The sequence below is a fragment of the Castor canadensis genome, chromosome 4, assembly GCF_047511655.1.
Source record: "Castor canadensis chromosome 4, mCasCan1.hap1v2, whole genome shotgun sequence".
NCBI lineage: Eukaryota > Metazoa > Chordata > Mammalia > Rodentia > Castoridae > Castor > Castor canadensis.
Window position 1 is genome coordinate 34,452,312 of NC_133389.1, and position 18,016 is coordinate 34,470,327.

Below are 18,016 nucleotides of genomic sequence, written 5' to 3' on the forward strand. Positions count from 1 at the left end.
GAAAGCACATATGGGAGGAATGGGTATAAGTAGGAAACCCAAACTTGAAAGTGTTTGATGTCCCCACTATAGAGGAGCTAATACAGTAACCTTAAAGTGACAGAGATCAATATGGGAAGGTGACTGGGAAGTACTGAAGAGGCCAGGTAGAGATGAATCAATTTTGGTTGTAGCAGACTTGTGCATGGAAGCAATGCTAGGAATCTCTCTGTATAGCTCTCCTTATCTCAACTAGCAGAAACGCTATGTCTTTCTTATTATTGCTCATGTCTACTCTTCAACAAAATTAGAGAAAAGGGCAGAACAGGTTCTGCCTGGAAACAAGGAGGGGTGGGGGGAAGGAGAGTGTATGGAGCGGGGGAGATGGGAGAAATGACCCAAACAATGTATGTACATATGAATATATGAATAAAGAGAAAAAAAAAGAAAATGTCTTCACTGAATAGAACGCATGTTTCTATGCATTCATTCATTTCACAGTTCGTTCCATATCGGCCCATATATTCAGTTTTTCCTCTTATAATTTCTAAGGAAAATTCTGACAGAGTAAGTGGCAAATTCTGAGAATAGCTATGATGGTCTAGATTAGCAAAAATAGGGAGGAAGAAAAGCTAATTTGGACTAGGGTTGAGGAGGAATAATAAATTCAGAGAGAGTAGAATGTGAGAAAATAAAAAGAGAAAAGTGGAGTGTCCTGGGGGCATTTGTCACATGTCAAAGAATTTAATTCTTCCTATGCTATGCCTCTAAGAGATTTCCATAAAGATTTACATTAAATTTCAGTAATTTTTGGAAATCAAATTATGTTTTGTTACTAGATCATCATATAGGTTTTAATAGCACTGAGAAGAAGAGACACAGATATAGGTCTTGTGAAATTTGAGATACAAATGTCATAGACTGTCCCACCACAATAATAACAAAATTATATTAAAAACTTTAGCATGTTATATTCTGAGAGTTCTCTCATTATCATCTAGATTTGTATTGACTTTAATCTTTTCCACTGTGAGGAAAATGTTCACAGAAACAGTTAGTGAATGTGAGTGCTTCCTATCCCAACTACTTTACTCTGTACTCTGTCTTTTACCTTCCTTCCTTCCTTCCTTTCTTCCTTCCTTCCATGCATCCTTCCTTCCTTCTTTCCTTCCTTCCTTCCTTCCTTCCTTCCTTCCTTCCTTCCTTCCTTCCTTCCTTCCTTCCTTCCCTCCTTCTTTGCTTCCTTCTTTCCGTTTTTTTAGGCAGGGTTTCACTTGACTGCCCAGGCCACTCTTGGACTCCTAGGCTCAAGTGATTCTCTTGCCTCAGCTTCCCAAGTAGCACCAGACCATTCTAATGTCAACTTTCCAATTGTCTTTATTATTATGCTGAAAACACATACTCTTGTTGCATGATATTATCACTTGGATTTGTCCACAGCACAAAGACCAGTAAAACATAAATTTCCCATCATTGCTCTCTTCATTACAAAACATAGACTATCCACACTCTGTGTTTGACTGTCACATCAGCTATGGCCTAATTCTCAACAATCATGGTTTCAACAATATGGCATATGCTTTATAACATGTGCTAATTGAAATAGTTAAAAATGACCAAGCCAGAACACTTAGCACGTGCCAGTTCACTTATCATGAGTTAAATATATTAACTCATTAAATCTTTCCTTTGATTCTATGTGGTAGATGATATTATATATGTTACATATCACTATATTTCATAGCTGTAGAAAGCCAAAGCTAAGTTAGCCTGTCTGATTTGCTAATGGTTTTACTGCTAATGGAAGAGCCAGGATTCAAATCCAGGCTTTTTGACTCTTGATTGACTTTCATGATTTAATCCACTCTCTTGATAATGCATCTGTTGAGCTCAAGACCTTTATCAGTTCTGCTCTAAGAGGGCAGGCAGTCAGTTGAATTGAAATGGGCTAATGTGCTAAAGGGAAATTTCAGTTAAGGCCCAGTCCCTTTTGACCAAACAGCCTTTTCTCCTCTCTTTATATTTTAGTGAGGGCCTCTTAGAGACTATTTATATTAGGTTCAAAGTTGGTAAAAAAGCATCTTTGCATAACTTCCTCATTTGAATGCTCCTAATATATAGGTAGCGATGTGACTACCATCATCTTCTTTGTCACTAGGGCACCAAATATCAGAAAGTGTACATAATTTCCTGGGTCACAAAACTGGTCTTTGCTTTATTACTATAGGACTCTGTCCTGATATTATATTGAATTCTCTCATTCTATGTCTTTTAAAAACGTATGGTTTGAGAAATAATCTAATTATAAGCCTAAAAGTAGTGATTAGGTTTGAGGTAAACATAGTAAGGAAAAATGTTTTTCATTAGCACAGTCCCACACATTAATCCATAAAACAAGTTTCACTCATGAGCATATTTTTGTTTTCATAAAGGAAGTTAGATACAGTAATGAACTAGAATATGAATTATTTTGACTGATCCATTGAAATAAGTTATAAAGTCCTGTGTTAATAATAAATTGTAAGACTAAGAAAAGAAAAATTTCCTAAGAATATCAAAAGCAAATCTTTTATTCACTTGGCTAAGATAAAAGCAGAAGACAATATCAAATAATGTTTGTTAAGTAAGCAACAGAAAGCTTTTATGTATATTGTTTTTAGCTGGCAAGACAAACCAACATTATATGATGGACACTTTATCTTGACATACCATTATAAGCCTGATCCTAAAATAAAGTAATATGAAACTTGTTTGACCCTTTATTATTTGATTAATTTCTTAAATATTTTTATTTTAGCAATTTTGAGAAGTGGAGTTCATATTAAATTCTACAACCATTGTCAAACCTCCATCTCTGTTTTAGAAATCTAGGCTCTAGGAATCCAGAAATTGAACTGATTCCATTCCTGTGAAAATGAAGAATTTAGCAGACCTTGAGGTCTGAAATATACCTTACATTTTATGCTTGGATTTAAGTGAAATAAACATGAAATTACATTATTTCCTCATTTTTTTGAAGGATGTCTGTGTACAAATGTATGGTTAAAGACATAATAATGTAAGTGTGTTTGTGGTTTAACATTTTCAAAGGACTTTATTTGGTAGATAAAAATATATATGAAAGTTATTTAAAATAAATAAGTGTAAAGGAAAATCACAGTAACTAAGTTAAGCAAATCTATTTAAGCCATTATGATATAAGTTAAAATCAAATAAATTGTAAGAAATACGTCTATAAATTAGCAGGGATCATGTTTTATGATTTATTAATGATTGATTTATCTTAAAGTCAGACTGAAGTTGCAACCTATTGTAAGGAAGGAATATATGTAAATTCAAGTGACAATTTTAGAATTCTTGGTAGTCTGAAAAAGAAAAAATTATATTCATGAACTAGAGAGGTTTATTCTTCTTTTTAAATTTCTTTTCCTTTATTGTTGTGCTGGGTGAAAGTACATTGTGACATTTACATTTACAAAGGTTCTTACAATGTATCAAATATATCATATTTGAATTCACCCCCTCCATCATTCTTCTTCATCCCCTCTCCCCAGATTCTTGTAACAGTTTCAACAGTTATCATTTTTGCCTTTCCATACATGTGTACACATTATTTCCACTGTATTCATTCTCCAACTCCCTTTCCCCGCTACCTCCCCCCTCCACTGGTGCCGCACCCTGCAGAACCTGTTCCACCCTTCTGTTCTCAGATTTTATAGAAGAAAGAAGATAAAAGATAAAAAGAAAAGCAAGATGTTTTTGCTAACTTGAGATAAAGATAACTCCACAGGGAGTTTCTTTGTGTTATTTCCATGCATATATCTATTACAAGAGAGGTTTATACTTCTAAGATTGAAGGATAGAATGATTCAGAAATAAGATAAAGGTAATAAAACTTAAAAATATATAGAAAGAATGAAAGGAAAGGAGAGAGAATAAAAAGTATAAGTCAAGTCTTCATAATAGAAGCTGCTGAATAATTTTACTTAAACATCCAAATACATGTAATAACTGACATATTTCTACTTCTTCTCACATGGAGTGAATGCACCTGGCTTCAAAGGTAATTTTACTTTTGTTAAATGCAGATAGTTACAGGAAAATAACAGTGGCTAAGCTGCTGTTTGGGAATTCAACAATAAAACAACGCAAATGTAATCCCATTAACAGATTTTCTCTGTTCTATCTTATGCTGAACAAAAGGTGTACTCACCTGCTATAATAGGTGACTATGTGCACACTGTCTCTCTCTCCAATATTAGTAACATTTGAGTTTCATTCTGTAACCTTGTTTTCAGCAAGTCACATATGTAATTCTGATTGGACTAGAAAATTTAGTGCATGACTGGTGTTTATGTGTGTGTGTGTGTATGTGTGTTCTAAAAGAGGTAGCATGGTTGGAAATGATGACAGGAATGGATGGAGAGTCAGGGTAAAGCAAAAAAGGAATATAGAGAATGAGTCAGGTAAAAAAGATATAGAACAGGATATAGCGAGAAGCAGAGCACTCCAGGTCTCCTACAGAGTTTCTTTTTTTTTCCTTTTATTCATGTGTATACAATGTTTGGGTCATTTCTCCCCGCTTCCCCCTTCCCCTTCTCTTACCCACCCTGTCCCTTCCCTCTCCCTTCCCTACCCAAACAGCCCTGAGGGGAGAGAGAAGTGGACCTCAAACTGGTGGAAAACAAAGGGATTTGTTCCATTACCAAATGCATTTTAAGCAGGCTCATTTTTTTTTTTTCCTGAGTTGCTGCTACCAATGACCTCATCAATTCTGACATAACAAAGTATTGCTAGGTTTGCCATTTTGACTATACATACCAATAAATGTGATCCAACACCGGATTATCTGACTTAATGTCCCTCCTTAACTGCCCAATGTTTTAGCTACTTACTTGTTCCCATTAAAAGTGCTGAACCACCAGGTGCCAGTGGCTCATACCTGTGATCTTGGAAGGCAGAGATCAGGATGATTGAAGTTCAAGTCACCCTAGACAGAAAATTCACAAGACCCCATCTCAACAAATAGCTGGGCTTAGGGACACACACTTATGATCCTAGCAAGGATGGAAAGCATAATATTGGAGGATCATTGCCTGGCTGGCCTGGGAAAAAAATGACAACCTATCTCTGACATAATTAGTAGAGGGCTAGAGGTGTGGCTTAAGTGATACAGTATCAGCACAAAACCCTGTATCAAACCCCAAAGCTGCCAAAAAGCAAGTGCTGAACCAACAGTGATAATTTAATTGTTCCAAATGATTTGAAAAAGGTTGTGGATATCCTTGGGAGACAAATTTGAACCATATCTGAGCCTTGTGAAAGAGACAAGAATATTTTCATAGAACTCCATTTACACGAATATGTTAATATTTAATTTTTTTAATGAGTGAGACTTTCTTGTAAAGGTAGGATCATGGTGAAGGAGACACCAGGTTTGGTGTAAACTATGTTAGGTTACCTTGTGTTCCCAGAGATAAATCTGACAAGATGGAGAAGTGGAATTTTAGAATGTCTTATCAAAATTGTAATGGAAATTCATGTAAGCTGTAAGCTACTTACAAATATTTATCAAATGATGAAAGTCATTGTTTAGGAGTCCATGATATGGACTTCAGTAGATACTCATGTTTGTTCAAGTATGGGAGCAACACTGGCTTTGCGAGTTCACTTGAGATTCTTAATTTATAGAGTATAACTTTCCATTTTGTATTGAGCCTTGAAAAATTTATGGCCAGGTTTATAGGGGCTAGAGTACTAGTGGAGGTGAAGGAAAAGGAGACCTTAATATAGAAGCCATTTTAGATTTCAAGTTACAAATTGTAAAATGATGGGGTCAGTTTCAAAATATATACCAACACCTTCCAGGTCAAACAACTTATGTATACTTACAAAGACAAAGAATTTCTGGGGATCAGATCATTGTGAAATGGGAAGAACAAAATAAAAATCATGAGTTTATAATTCCATTGAAATCTTTGCATTAAACATTGTACAGCAACAGTTATACACAGTAGTTTCTTTGGCAGAATACACAGATGAACTTAACACAACCTGTATAGTTCACATTCACTTTCATAATACTAAACAATGAAATTGGTTATTGCATTTTCCAGAGTTGTTTTAATTATATTACACATTATAATAATATTCAGATGGCTCCTAGTATTTGGCAGACATTTATCTGCTTTATTCTTAGGGGATTATTAATTTTTTTCTTTTCTTTTTCTCTTCTACCTTCAGGTACTTAGGTAGAAGATTTGGGAATATTTTGGAGACCTTAGGAAGAGTATTTACTTGACCTATTAGACACAGCAAGACATTCATTTATATTCACAAATGTAATGATTGTTGTCTATATTTGAGAACAAAAAAGTAAAATATAACTTTTTATAAAATAGGGGAGTTGGAATTTACCTTTTTTGTACCTAAAAATTAAAAGAACTTTTTTTCTTATCTCCACATTCAGAAATTAAAAAAAAAACCCAGTTTTTTATTATATTTCTGAAATATGTCTTGATCTTTCCATTCTTTTTTATTATAATTGATATCATGTTAGAAGGTCCTAATAATCAACCCTAAAGAAATGGAAATCCATAAACTACTTGGAAAAGAATTCCAAATAATAATCTCAAAATGATTTAGTGAGCCACATACAGCACAGTTGGAAAAATCATACTAAATAAAGAAAACTGTACATTGGGCTGGGGCTAGAGCTCAGTAGTACAGTGCTTACCTAGCATGGACAAGGCCCTATGTTCTATTCTGAGTACTGTAAATAAATAAATGAAAACAGAAAGAAAGAAAGAAAGCAATGTACAAGCAAAGTTAGCAGTTCAATAAAGAAATAAAAGCCATGAAAAACAAATATTAATCTTAGAGCTGAAGAATAAAGTGAATGCACAGAAAATTTAAATAGTTTCAATAGCATAAGAACTAGCTTCATTAAGCATAAGAAAAAAATCAATAGACCTGAAGACAGGTCACTTGAAAATATCCAGTTAGAGAAACAAGAAGCCTATGGGACACTATAAAATGAATTCAAGAGGGAGTAAAGGAAGAATAAGGAATAGAAAGCATATTTTAAAATAATGTCTAAAAAATTCCCAAATCTAGGGAGGAAATGGACATCCAGATTCATGAAGGAGTCAAAAAATACCCAAATATCCCTAAATATCTATATTGTAACACATATTTAACTTGTCAAAAATCAAAGAGAAGCAAGTAGTAAGAAAAAAAATGACTTGTTACATACAAAGTATCATTTTTAAGACCATGAGTGAATTTCTCAGCAGACAGCTGCAGACAGTTAAATAATGGGGTAACACAATTAGAGTACCAAAAGATGGAGGAAAGTGATTAAAGGGTAAATAATGGATAAATATGATCAAAAGAAATTATATGAATACATGGAAATATTGTGATGAAACCCATCACTATGTACAATTTAATACATGGCAATGAAAACTTAGAAAAGAACCAAATAAATGCAGTAATATTATTGGACATGGGTCACACACTAAGGGGAGAATGTGTACAGGAGGTATAGGAAAAAGGAAAGAAACCTAAAACTTGAAAGTGTTTGATGTGCACACCATAGAGGAGTGAATAAAGTAAACTGACAGAGGCCACTATGAGAAGGTTACCGGGAACTAGTGAAGAGGTCTGGTAGAGATGAACCAATGTGGGTTAAAATACACATGTGCATGGAAGGAATGCTAAGAATATCTTTGTATAGCTATCTTTATCTCAAACTAGCAAAAATGCTATGTCTTTCTTATTATCTCTTATGTTTTCTCTTCAACAAAACTGGAGAAGAAGGCAGGTTCTGCCTGGAAGCAAGGGGGTGAGAGGAAGAGGAAGGGGGTAGGGGGAGAAGGAGGGGGTGGGGGGCAGAGGGGGGAGATGGCCCAAAAAATGTATGTACATATGAATAAATGAATAAATAATAAAAAAGAAAGGAACTAAACATCAAACTACTTTCAAAATGATCAAAACAAATTTTTCAACCAATAGTAATTTGCCCAACAGAATTGTCCTTTAATATCATATGCAAGAAAAGACTTTCTAAGATAAAAACTGTAGGCATTCTTCATCAGTAGAAATACCTTATACGAAGAACTAACGAAAATTCTTCAGCTTAAGTGAAAAGTTTGTAAACAACAATACAAAAGCATATGGCAGTACAAATCTCACTCCTACAGGTAAAAAATGAAGACAAACACCTAATATCCTTATATTGTTACAGTAGCATTTAAATTATATTTAGTATTAATATAGAAATTATAAGACAATCACAGATATTTGTAGATATCTAGGAGTGGGAACATATAAAGAAAGGAGTAAAGGAGTAAAGGAGTAAAATTTGACTAATTACATAAAATTTATGAGTGAGAGAGATAAAGTATAATTTCTGTTAGCAACTGAAGATACTTGTTACCAGATTAAAATAGACTTCTATAACTACAAAATGTGTGTTACAAGCCTTATTACAAACACATATACAATATACAGCAGATACATAAAGATAAGGAGAAAAGAATCAGAGCATACTATTTTTTTAAAAAATCAAGTCACAAAAAGAAGAGACAGAAAGCTCCAAAACAGATATAAAATAATTAGCAAAAAAGGACAATATTAAAGCCATTCCTACCACTAATAACTTTAAACATAAATGGAATTACTCTTCTAATCAAATTATTTATTCACCTTAGTAGCCACATGCTGGAGAAGCCACTGACACTGTAGGATATAGCATAGGCAAAGCACTGGGCTGGAGAAACCTTCCAAGAATTACACATTGATGATCCCAGATTGTTTCTAGAAGGTCTCCTTTTTGCCTTCTATTGGAAAACTTAATGTTACACTACAAAGCCAAGGACAGATGTTTCTCACTTATCAGAAAATTAAGGTCCAGTTTGGAACTGAGGAAAAAAATAATTCAATTAGTAAAATATTGCTCAATTGTCTCAACTTGCTTCATAGCTAATAAGAAATTGGCTATAAATTTTGCCTTGTATTTCTGAATATGAGTTACTTTTTGCTCTTTGATTTTGAAAAAATAAATGTTTTTCTCTGCCTTTTGTTTCCAATGACGTGATTAAGACATGCCTCGTGATTTTTTGGAGGCTGTTGTGTTTATCCTGTTGAGTGGTCTCTGAGCCTCTAGGATCTGTGCTTTAGTGTCTATCATTTATTTTGGAAAATTCTCAGTTATATCTTCAAATATTTTTATAACCAATTTTCTTTTGTTTTTCTTCTTGAAATCTAATGGCACATATATTACATTATTGATAATTGAAAACTTTTTGATCATAATTTTCCTTTTTAAAATTTTCAGTCTCTTTTCTACTAACATTTTAATTTGGGCAGTTTCTGTTATCTTGAAGCTCTTTGTTGATTTTGTCGCATTTGTCAAATCTGGTGATGATTTCAGAGAAGACCTGCCTTATTTCTGATAATATGTACATCAATTCTAGCAGTTCCATGTTTTTCCTCATGCATTTTATCTCTTCCACTGAAATAATTCCTCAGATTTATCTGTTATGTATCATTTCTGATAAAACCTTTAACATAGTTGTCATAGTTACTTTAAATTCCCTGCCAAGTAGTTCCAATGTCTTCATACTATGTATGCTTAGTTCTGATGATTGAGTTGGTTTTTTTCTTGCAATTATCATGTCTTAATGTTTTTTGGATAGGTGGCAATGTTGCATAAAACACTAAACACTGAGGTAAAATGGATTTTATGGTTGGAAATGGGCACAAACTCTGCTCATATTTCGGTGTAGGCTTTGTTATTCTAGAGGGAAACAGGGTTAGGTGAGAGATTTTTCATTGCTATGGTTCTCAGTTTTGCCAATGACAGACTTCAATTAGGGTAGCTGTTGGTTTATCAGGGTAATGTATATTTGATTTTGAATTTTAGGTGTTCCTTTTATATGTTACCTTAGTGTGGATCTCTTTGTTCCTTCTTGTTCCTCTCCTGCCCTCTTCTATAGTACTCTACTGTTACTTATAATTGAAGCTTGCTAGCTTAGAGGGAGAGGGAATGAAGACGTGTACTCTCTGTTCTCACTAAACCAGTACCAGGGAAGCATTCTTTCTCTTAATATTTTCAGTGTTCCTTTCTCAGATTTCCTGCTCTTCCATCAATTATTGGCCCATCACACAATCTTCCTCTTCCCTTTTATTTCCTTCATCCTTTTCTTCCAGAACAGTGACTTTTCAGTAGTTTCCCAAAGGTAGTAATACTTTTTATTCTCTTTCTCAAGTTTAAGCCTTTTGCTGCATAGCGGGAGTAGGGGAGAGGTATCCAGGCAGAAATTTTGCCTCTTTCACAAGGTTGACTGCTATTACCCCTCTCCCAATCTCTGCACCACAATATTTTTTAGTATTGTAACAAATTTATGTCTGGTAGAGTATCTGGAAAAAGAACAAATATTTTTTTGATTCTCAAAGATTACTGTCTTGTGTCCTTATATTGCTCCTTCTCCGAATTGTCAATTCTTCTGGCTGAACTTGTTGCCAGTGTCTGTTGCTTCTACTCAGCATAAGAGCACGTCAACATCACTATTATCCCTGTAGTTAGCAGTTCTTTTTAGTTTTGGGGACGTTTGTTTGCTGTCCAACTTTGTATCAAAAATTACATGAATTGGAAGTTAATCTGGCTGTTTTCCTTTGTAAAGTTTAGAATAATTTTTCTTCCATGTTTACAGCATTGTCCAAAAGCCCACAATTCCATACAGCATTGAATTAAGTAAGTAGCAAATATATACTTATCAACATGGATAGATAGATCTCTCAAAATTAAGTGAAAATCCACTTTTCTTAATGGCATATAAAATGATAGACATGGTAACCTTTTAAAGATATACTGAGCAATGCAAATTAGTGTTTATGTATATATTCAGTTTTATGAGCATAAAACAGATTGGAAGGTTGTACAGAAAGTTTATGATAGCAGTTACTCTTGGGTAAAAGGTAATTTCAACTTTATTTGCAGTGTCCTTTCAATGTCCAACTAGCACATCAAATGAAGTATCCCTAAGGCCAAAAGCATCATTTATTCCTTATTATGTGTCATTATAAGCTTAATTAATTACTCAGTTGTGGCAACAATTTTGTAGGCAGATGATAGATAGTTTTCATTAGTACTCCAATAGAGTCAAAGAGTCAAAATTTGTATGTTATAGACCATATGCAAATTTCATGCTTTGTTTTACAAACATTTCCCCCACAACTGTATAAATGTTATGTACATTGTCTGGATTGCATTTTCCCAACTTTGAAGCTCACCTGACTTAGGCCTATAGACATTAAGCCTCCAAAAAATGTTCTCCATGAACATTCTCTTGTTTTCTGCAGTGACCTCTTTCTTCTAAGCCTTCTGCTATTTCTCTCTTTTCAACCACACCAATCCTCTGAACATGTTTGCTTGTCTCTAGTCAGTTGGGGATGTTCATCTTTCCCCAGAAGTAATTAACTTTTGCAGGCTTCTGTGGATATTCTACATGCCATGTTCTCTGCCCCTGGGAAAATGGGTAGAATGTTTGACACCTACTTGTGTTAGGAAAATGACAGAAAGACCTTCCATGCTAAGTCACTGTTAAATATCAGGTATATCTCAACAAAAAAGAATGAATTTCCTGTCGACAGCTTACATTGTGCCTTTGTAAGAAATTACTAGTTCTAGTCTTCATTTTGACCTCATATAAAAATGTTAAATATACCTATTTTCCAACATGGCTTTCATTGTAAAAATCTCATACAATGCTGTAGTGAGAACAAGCTCCATGCCCAATATGTATTCTCACTGCTAAGAATCTATATTCTTATGGGGAGAAAAAAAGATATACAATTAAACTCTAACACAACTGTAGAAGACAGAATTGGAAGTATGTGGGGATGAATGTATTAATCATTAAGTAGAAAATATACCATAAGTTTAGTCTGACAATTTTAAAAACACCTCATTAATTTAAGCAATTGTGAAGATAACTCTGCTTTTTCATTTGGTATAATACAGATATCAAATGCTTTAGGAATTGACAGAATGCACAGTTCAACCAAGGAAAGTCACGTGAACCTGAGTTCCTTCAACTTTAGAGTCAAAAAAAAAAAAAAGTGCAAAAGGGAGCATTTATGTCAAGAAAGACTTTACTATCTTTTTTCCTGCTGCCCTTTTGATCCAGGAGTATATGGGTAAATTCATACTCACTATTTATTTTACTTAAGACATAATCTTTATTATCATTCCCACCCTCTCCCTAAAAAAAATAGTAGAAATAAATAAAAGGAAGAAAAAAAAAAAGGTGAATGGAATCCCTTCTAAAATCCATTTTCCTCTCTTTTGTAACCTCTGGTGGGGCATTTGTACTTAAGCCATTCTCACTCTCTGCCTGAAGAGATTCAGTCCCATATACAATCTATAATTCCTGTCCTATATAGACTAGTGTTAAAAGTGACAAGTCACATTGCAAGGGGTGAACTCTATCTATGGTTCAAGACCATTAACATTCATCACAGGTTTGATTTTCTTGGTAACCAAATAACAAAATTTAATTAGAGAATCATTTTACAGTCATCCTGAAATGTACAATAAGCCTATTATATGGAGGAAATACTCAGTTATGTTGAAGAAACAAAAAGAAAAAGAAGCAGCAAACATATGATTATCCTTAAATGTGAAGGAGAAATAGATAACAAAAGACACAATATGTCTGGTCAATTAAATTAATAATCTATAATGTAGGGAGAAGATTCTTAACTCGCTATAATACAATCAATTTGCATTATCTAGCTTCCATTAAGTCAAAGGTAAGGATATTCTACCACGAGCATAACATTATTGTTGTGAAAGGGTATAAGTAGAAAATAATTTAAGGCCCATTAATATCTTCATCTTTGTCTCCATTAGTCTGCTAAGAGTGATGAGATGTCATGGTAATTTACAGTATAATTATGTTTACAGGCGATGTGAAACAGATAATAGCCTTCATGACTCTCCCCTCTCCAAAAAAAAAAAAAAAAAGAAGGAAAAAAAGAAACTGTTACTTGGATCTATTACACTAGTAATTAAAATGTCTCTGTATCAAAATGCCAACTCAGAAATAATTCACTTTTATTCAAGATGGAGGAATAGTGACTGTGCTTACACTCCCACCTAAAATAGCAAAACTGAAAGGAAAAATTAAAATAAACTACACTTCTCAATATATTACATATCAGGCAGTGAAGAAAAAAATTGCAAAGACATATTTGAGAATCCAGAGAGGCCCACTGCTAGAATCAAGCAACATATTACCTAAGAGGGGAGAGCTGAATAAAGAGAACTTTAAAAATCTGAGGATAATTCTGCTAGAATAGTCAGCAAAATGTGTGAGGAAGTTAGGTGAGGCTAGAAAAAGAATTTCAGAGGAGATGAGGGAAGACTCACCATTGCACATCAGGGCTAAGCATAGCAACTGGCCACTCAACCAAAGTGGAAAACTTCATATTTCATGGTATCACTAATAGCATTAAGTACCAAAAAAAAATTGGTCAAGATGAAATATTCTACTGATCTTTCCCTCAAAACTTTAAAAGTATGGCTCAAACAGATCAAGCTGTTTTCAAACAACTGAATTATACACACAAAAATCATAGTTATAAAAACACAAAAATATACTAAACCCAACAAGGTTAAATATATGATACTACATATTTAGTAAAAAAGTATTACACTATAGTGCTTATAAAGCAGTAGGAAAATATAATTCACAAGAAGAAATAAAAATATTACTCTATCAAAATGGCCAGAAATTAAACAAGTAGATAGAACTAATGGAAAAGGATACAAAAATGATTATTTGTAATAATATTCCATTCAAAAACCAAAAGGAAACATTGGAGGTATTAAATAGAAACATGGAAGATACAAAGATACAAATTAAAAACATACAGATGATAATTATGATGTTTGAGATTAAAAAATAGAATGGATGAGAATATATGGAGATTAGGTGAGGCAGAAGAAGAAAAAATCTGGTAAATTTAAGGACAGAGCAATAGGAACTATCCAAAATTAAATGAAGAAAGAAAAAGAAGTAAAAATTATGAGCACAGCAAGAGTGAGTTGTGGAAGAATATCAAGTGGCCAGAAAATTAGTAATGATAAAGAAAACTTGAGCATTATCAATCAACTTGACCTCATTAACATTTCTAAAACACTTCTCCCCAAAATAGCATAATTCTTTTCAAGTGCACATGCAACATTTACTAAGAGTCAATATTATTTGCAATAAAATAACTCTTAATCATTCAAAAAGGATTTAAATCATGTGAAGTATATACTCAGATCACAATGTAATTAAATTAGATGTGAATTACAGAAAGGTAATGGGGAAGTATCGAACATTTGAAAATTTCACAATGCATTCATAAACAACTCATGGCAAATATGGGATCTAAAGGAAAAGTAGAGCATGTTTCATACTGATGAGAATCAAAATTTCAACATGTAAAGATTTGTGAGGTGTAACTAAGGAAATACTTACAGGGAAATTTATAGTAGTAAATAGCTGTGTTATGAAAGAAAAGCTTCCAAATGAATAACTTTCACTTCCACCTTAAGAAACTAGAAAAGGGACAAAGTCACAAATAAACAGAAAGAAAGGACGTAATAAAGATCACAATGAAACTTAATAATCCAGAAAAGAAAAAAACAATTGAATACATTAATAGAAAAAGAGACTATTTTTTGTAGTGATCAACACACTGATACATCATTATACACATTGTGAAAAAGAAGAGGAAAGACAAAAACTACTAATATTACACATGACAGATATATTACTATAGATTCTATAGATTTTAAGAAGATAATAAAGACTGGGCTTGGTGGCAAATGTCTGTAGTCTCCATTTAGGTGGAACGCAGAGGTAGGTAGGAAGATTGTAGTCTGATGCTGGTCTAAGCAAAAATGTGGAACTCTACCTGAAAAATAATTAAATTAAGAAGAGCTAAGGGCTCAACAGGTAGAGCACTTGCCTAGCAAGAATAAAGTTCTGAGTTCAAACTCTAGTACTACCAAAAAAGGTAACAAAATAAAAGATTATGAAATTTGTGTGTATGTGTGTTACTGGGATTGAGCTCAAGGCCTCACACTTGCTTGGAAGGCACTGTACCACTTGAGCCACTCTACCAGCACTTTTTACATTGGTTATTTTTTGAGATAGGGTCTAGCTTTATGCCTTGGTCAGCCTGGATCACAGTCCTCCTGTTTGTGCTCCTTCACATAGCTGGAAGATGACATGTGCCACTCCTTGCAGCCATTGGTTCAGATGAGATCTTGCAAACTTTTTGCCTGGGTTTGCCTTGAACTGTGATTTTCCTGATTTCTGCCTCCTGAGGAGCTAGAATTACAGATTTCAACCACCATGTCCAGCAATGCAATGATTCTTTAAACAACTCTATACCAATATAAATACAATATCATGCAAGAAAAATATTCCCTGATCTGTACAATTTGTAACACTTATCCATGAATAAGAAATATTATATTTATTAAACCAATAAATTTGTAGTTAAAAATTGACTTCCTAACAAAAAGAGGCTCAAGGTGGTGTTCATCAGAATTCTATCAAGCCTATAAAACTAAAAAAATGTATATTTTAAACAACATCTTCCTGAAAATTGCAGAGAATAGTTTTTTAATTCATTCTGTGGACCACCTTTTCCTGATAAGAAGCAAAGACATTATGAGAAAAGAAAACTATAGATCAATTTCTCCCAGGAAAATTGATGCAGTTATTCTTATCAAAATATTTGCAAATATACTAAGATAATAATTTATTAGAATAATATACCACTAGAAATTGAGATTTCTTACAAAATTGTAAGGCTGGTTAATCATTTGAAAATCAATATGATTTAATACTAGAAGATTTAAAAAAAATAACCATGTGGTACTTTTAATAGACACATTTAAAACTTTTAATAAAAATGTAACCATTTGCAAAAAAAAATTCCCAGCAAACTGGCAAAAGAAGAAGATTCTTCAACTTGAAAAAGGGTCTCATGGAAAAAAGTACGTCAGAGACGGAGGGTTAGAGCACCCCCTCCCTCCACACACACACAAGCACACATAACCAGGAGTATCTTGAATGGTAACACAAAAACACATTTTTCTTTAAAATCAGGAGCTAGGCAATGATGCTTGCTGTCACCGTTTCTGTTCAAAGCAGTATTGAACATTCTTGCCAGTGAAACAAGATATGAAAATGTATAACAGATCTAGATTACAAAGAAATAACTAAAAGTGCTCTATCTGTAGATGGAAGTAGCAATTAACATCAGGAATTCCTATTAAATCTAACAAAACTACTAGTACTAATAACAGATCGTGGGGTTCAGGAACAATAAACAATAATCATGACTTAAGTCACTGGGGGGAAGATAAAGAATGTTCTGTGACTCATTATATGAAAATAAATAAATTTGATCACCCAATAAAAACTATTTGGCATAGAATCCAGATGGATTAAATACCTACATACAAAAGGTAAACTGCTAAATCAATGGCAGCAAATATAATAAACATATTTGCTATGTAGTGGGAAAAGACGTTAATAGTTTCAAGTCATAAATATTAAAATTAAAATTTGGCTTTCTACTCATGGAAAAATATCACAGACAAAGCTGAAAATGGAAAATAAATTGGGAGAAGATAATTTGGGTTTATAAAATTACAAGGTAGTAATATATGAATATTATTATTATTTCCTGAAGATAAACAAGAAAAAGGCAATACAAAATGGAAGAGGACACAACAGGTAGTCTGCAAAGAGAAAACCCCTAAAGGTAGAAAAATGTGAAGAAATGCTCAAACTTAATTATTACTAGAGAAATATCACTTTGCATCTATATAGAATTATTCGATTGAATAATGCAAAGTAAGGTCATGAGTGATCTGATACTATGGTGGGAGTGTGCTCTTGTGTAATTCTCTTGGTCAGATTTCTAGCAGAAATTTGTCAATTAACTACACACTCAATGAACTATCAATTTACCTCTTAGAAATAAATTATAAGGGACTTTTACACATTTTGGCATGGAGGAGGATGCTCACTATAATATTGTATGTGGTGGTGGGCGTTTGGAGATCATCTATGGTCTGGGGAGTGACTAGGTCAAGTGTAGTGGATACACTCTATGAAGGACTCTGCACCTATATAAAACAAACTAGACATTCACAAAGCAACATGGAGTGTAGTGACATAAGTAACAGATTAATATCTATGGCAGGATACAATATACACAAATTTAAAACTTATACTAGTATGTAAGCAATGTGTATTTTGTAAGAAAGCTTACCAACCAAAAATATGCTTTAGTAATTAGATTGATTACCCATGGGAAAAGGAATGAGAGAAGGAAATGGTAATAACAGGGAAAAGTAAAAAATGCATGTCTGAGGGAGGAAAAGATCAGTAAAAAGAGTAGCTTCCTTTAAAAGACGATGGTAGCAGTCAACATTTGCCCCTGATAGTGCAGTATATCACAATGTAACTTTGATTCTGATGGAACTGTGTGATGGCTAATGAGGTATCATGCTAGGCATTTGCTTCCTTCATCCTTAAATCCTTGAAAACCCCTAACTCTCTCCAGGAGTCATGATGCAGCTCCTCATTAAGCAGTTTAAGAAAGAAAGAACTTTTAATTAGGTGATTTGATAAAAATTCTATCTCATAATGGATTATGTAAGCTTTCTGCCCTGCAATAATTTCTACCACTAAGTGAATCCGCTGAGATTAGCTCTCTCTGAGAGCTAATAAATAAATGTACGTATCAGACAAGCTGTGTGGGGAAGCATTCTTCCTTTTATCTACACTTTGAATTCATTTACCCAAATGTGACAATGATGTGAACAGGTTTGCAAAAGCTTGACAAGTGCTGATTTAGCTCCCTTTGATACTATTTTATGAACATAAGGTATATTCTGATCTCTCCATTTATGAAAACCTACACTCTTAGTTAGATTTGACTTTGTTGTTGA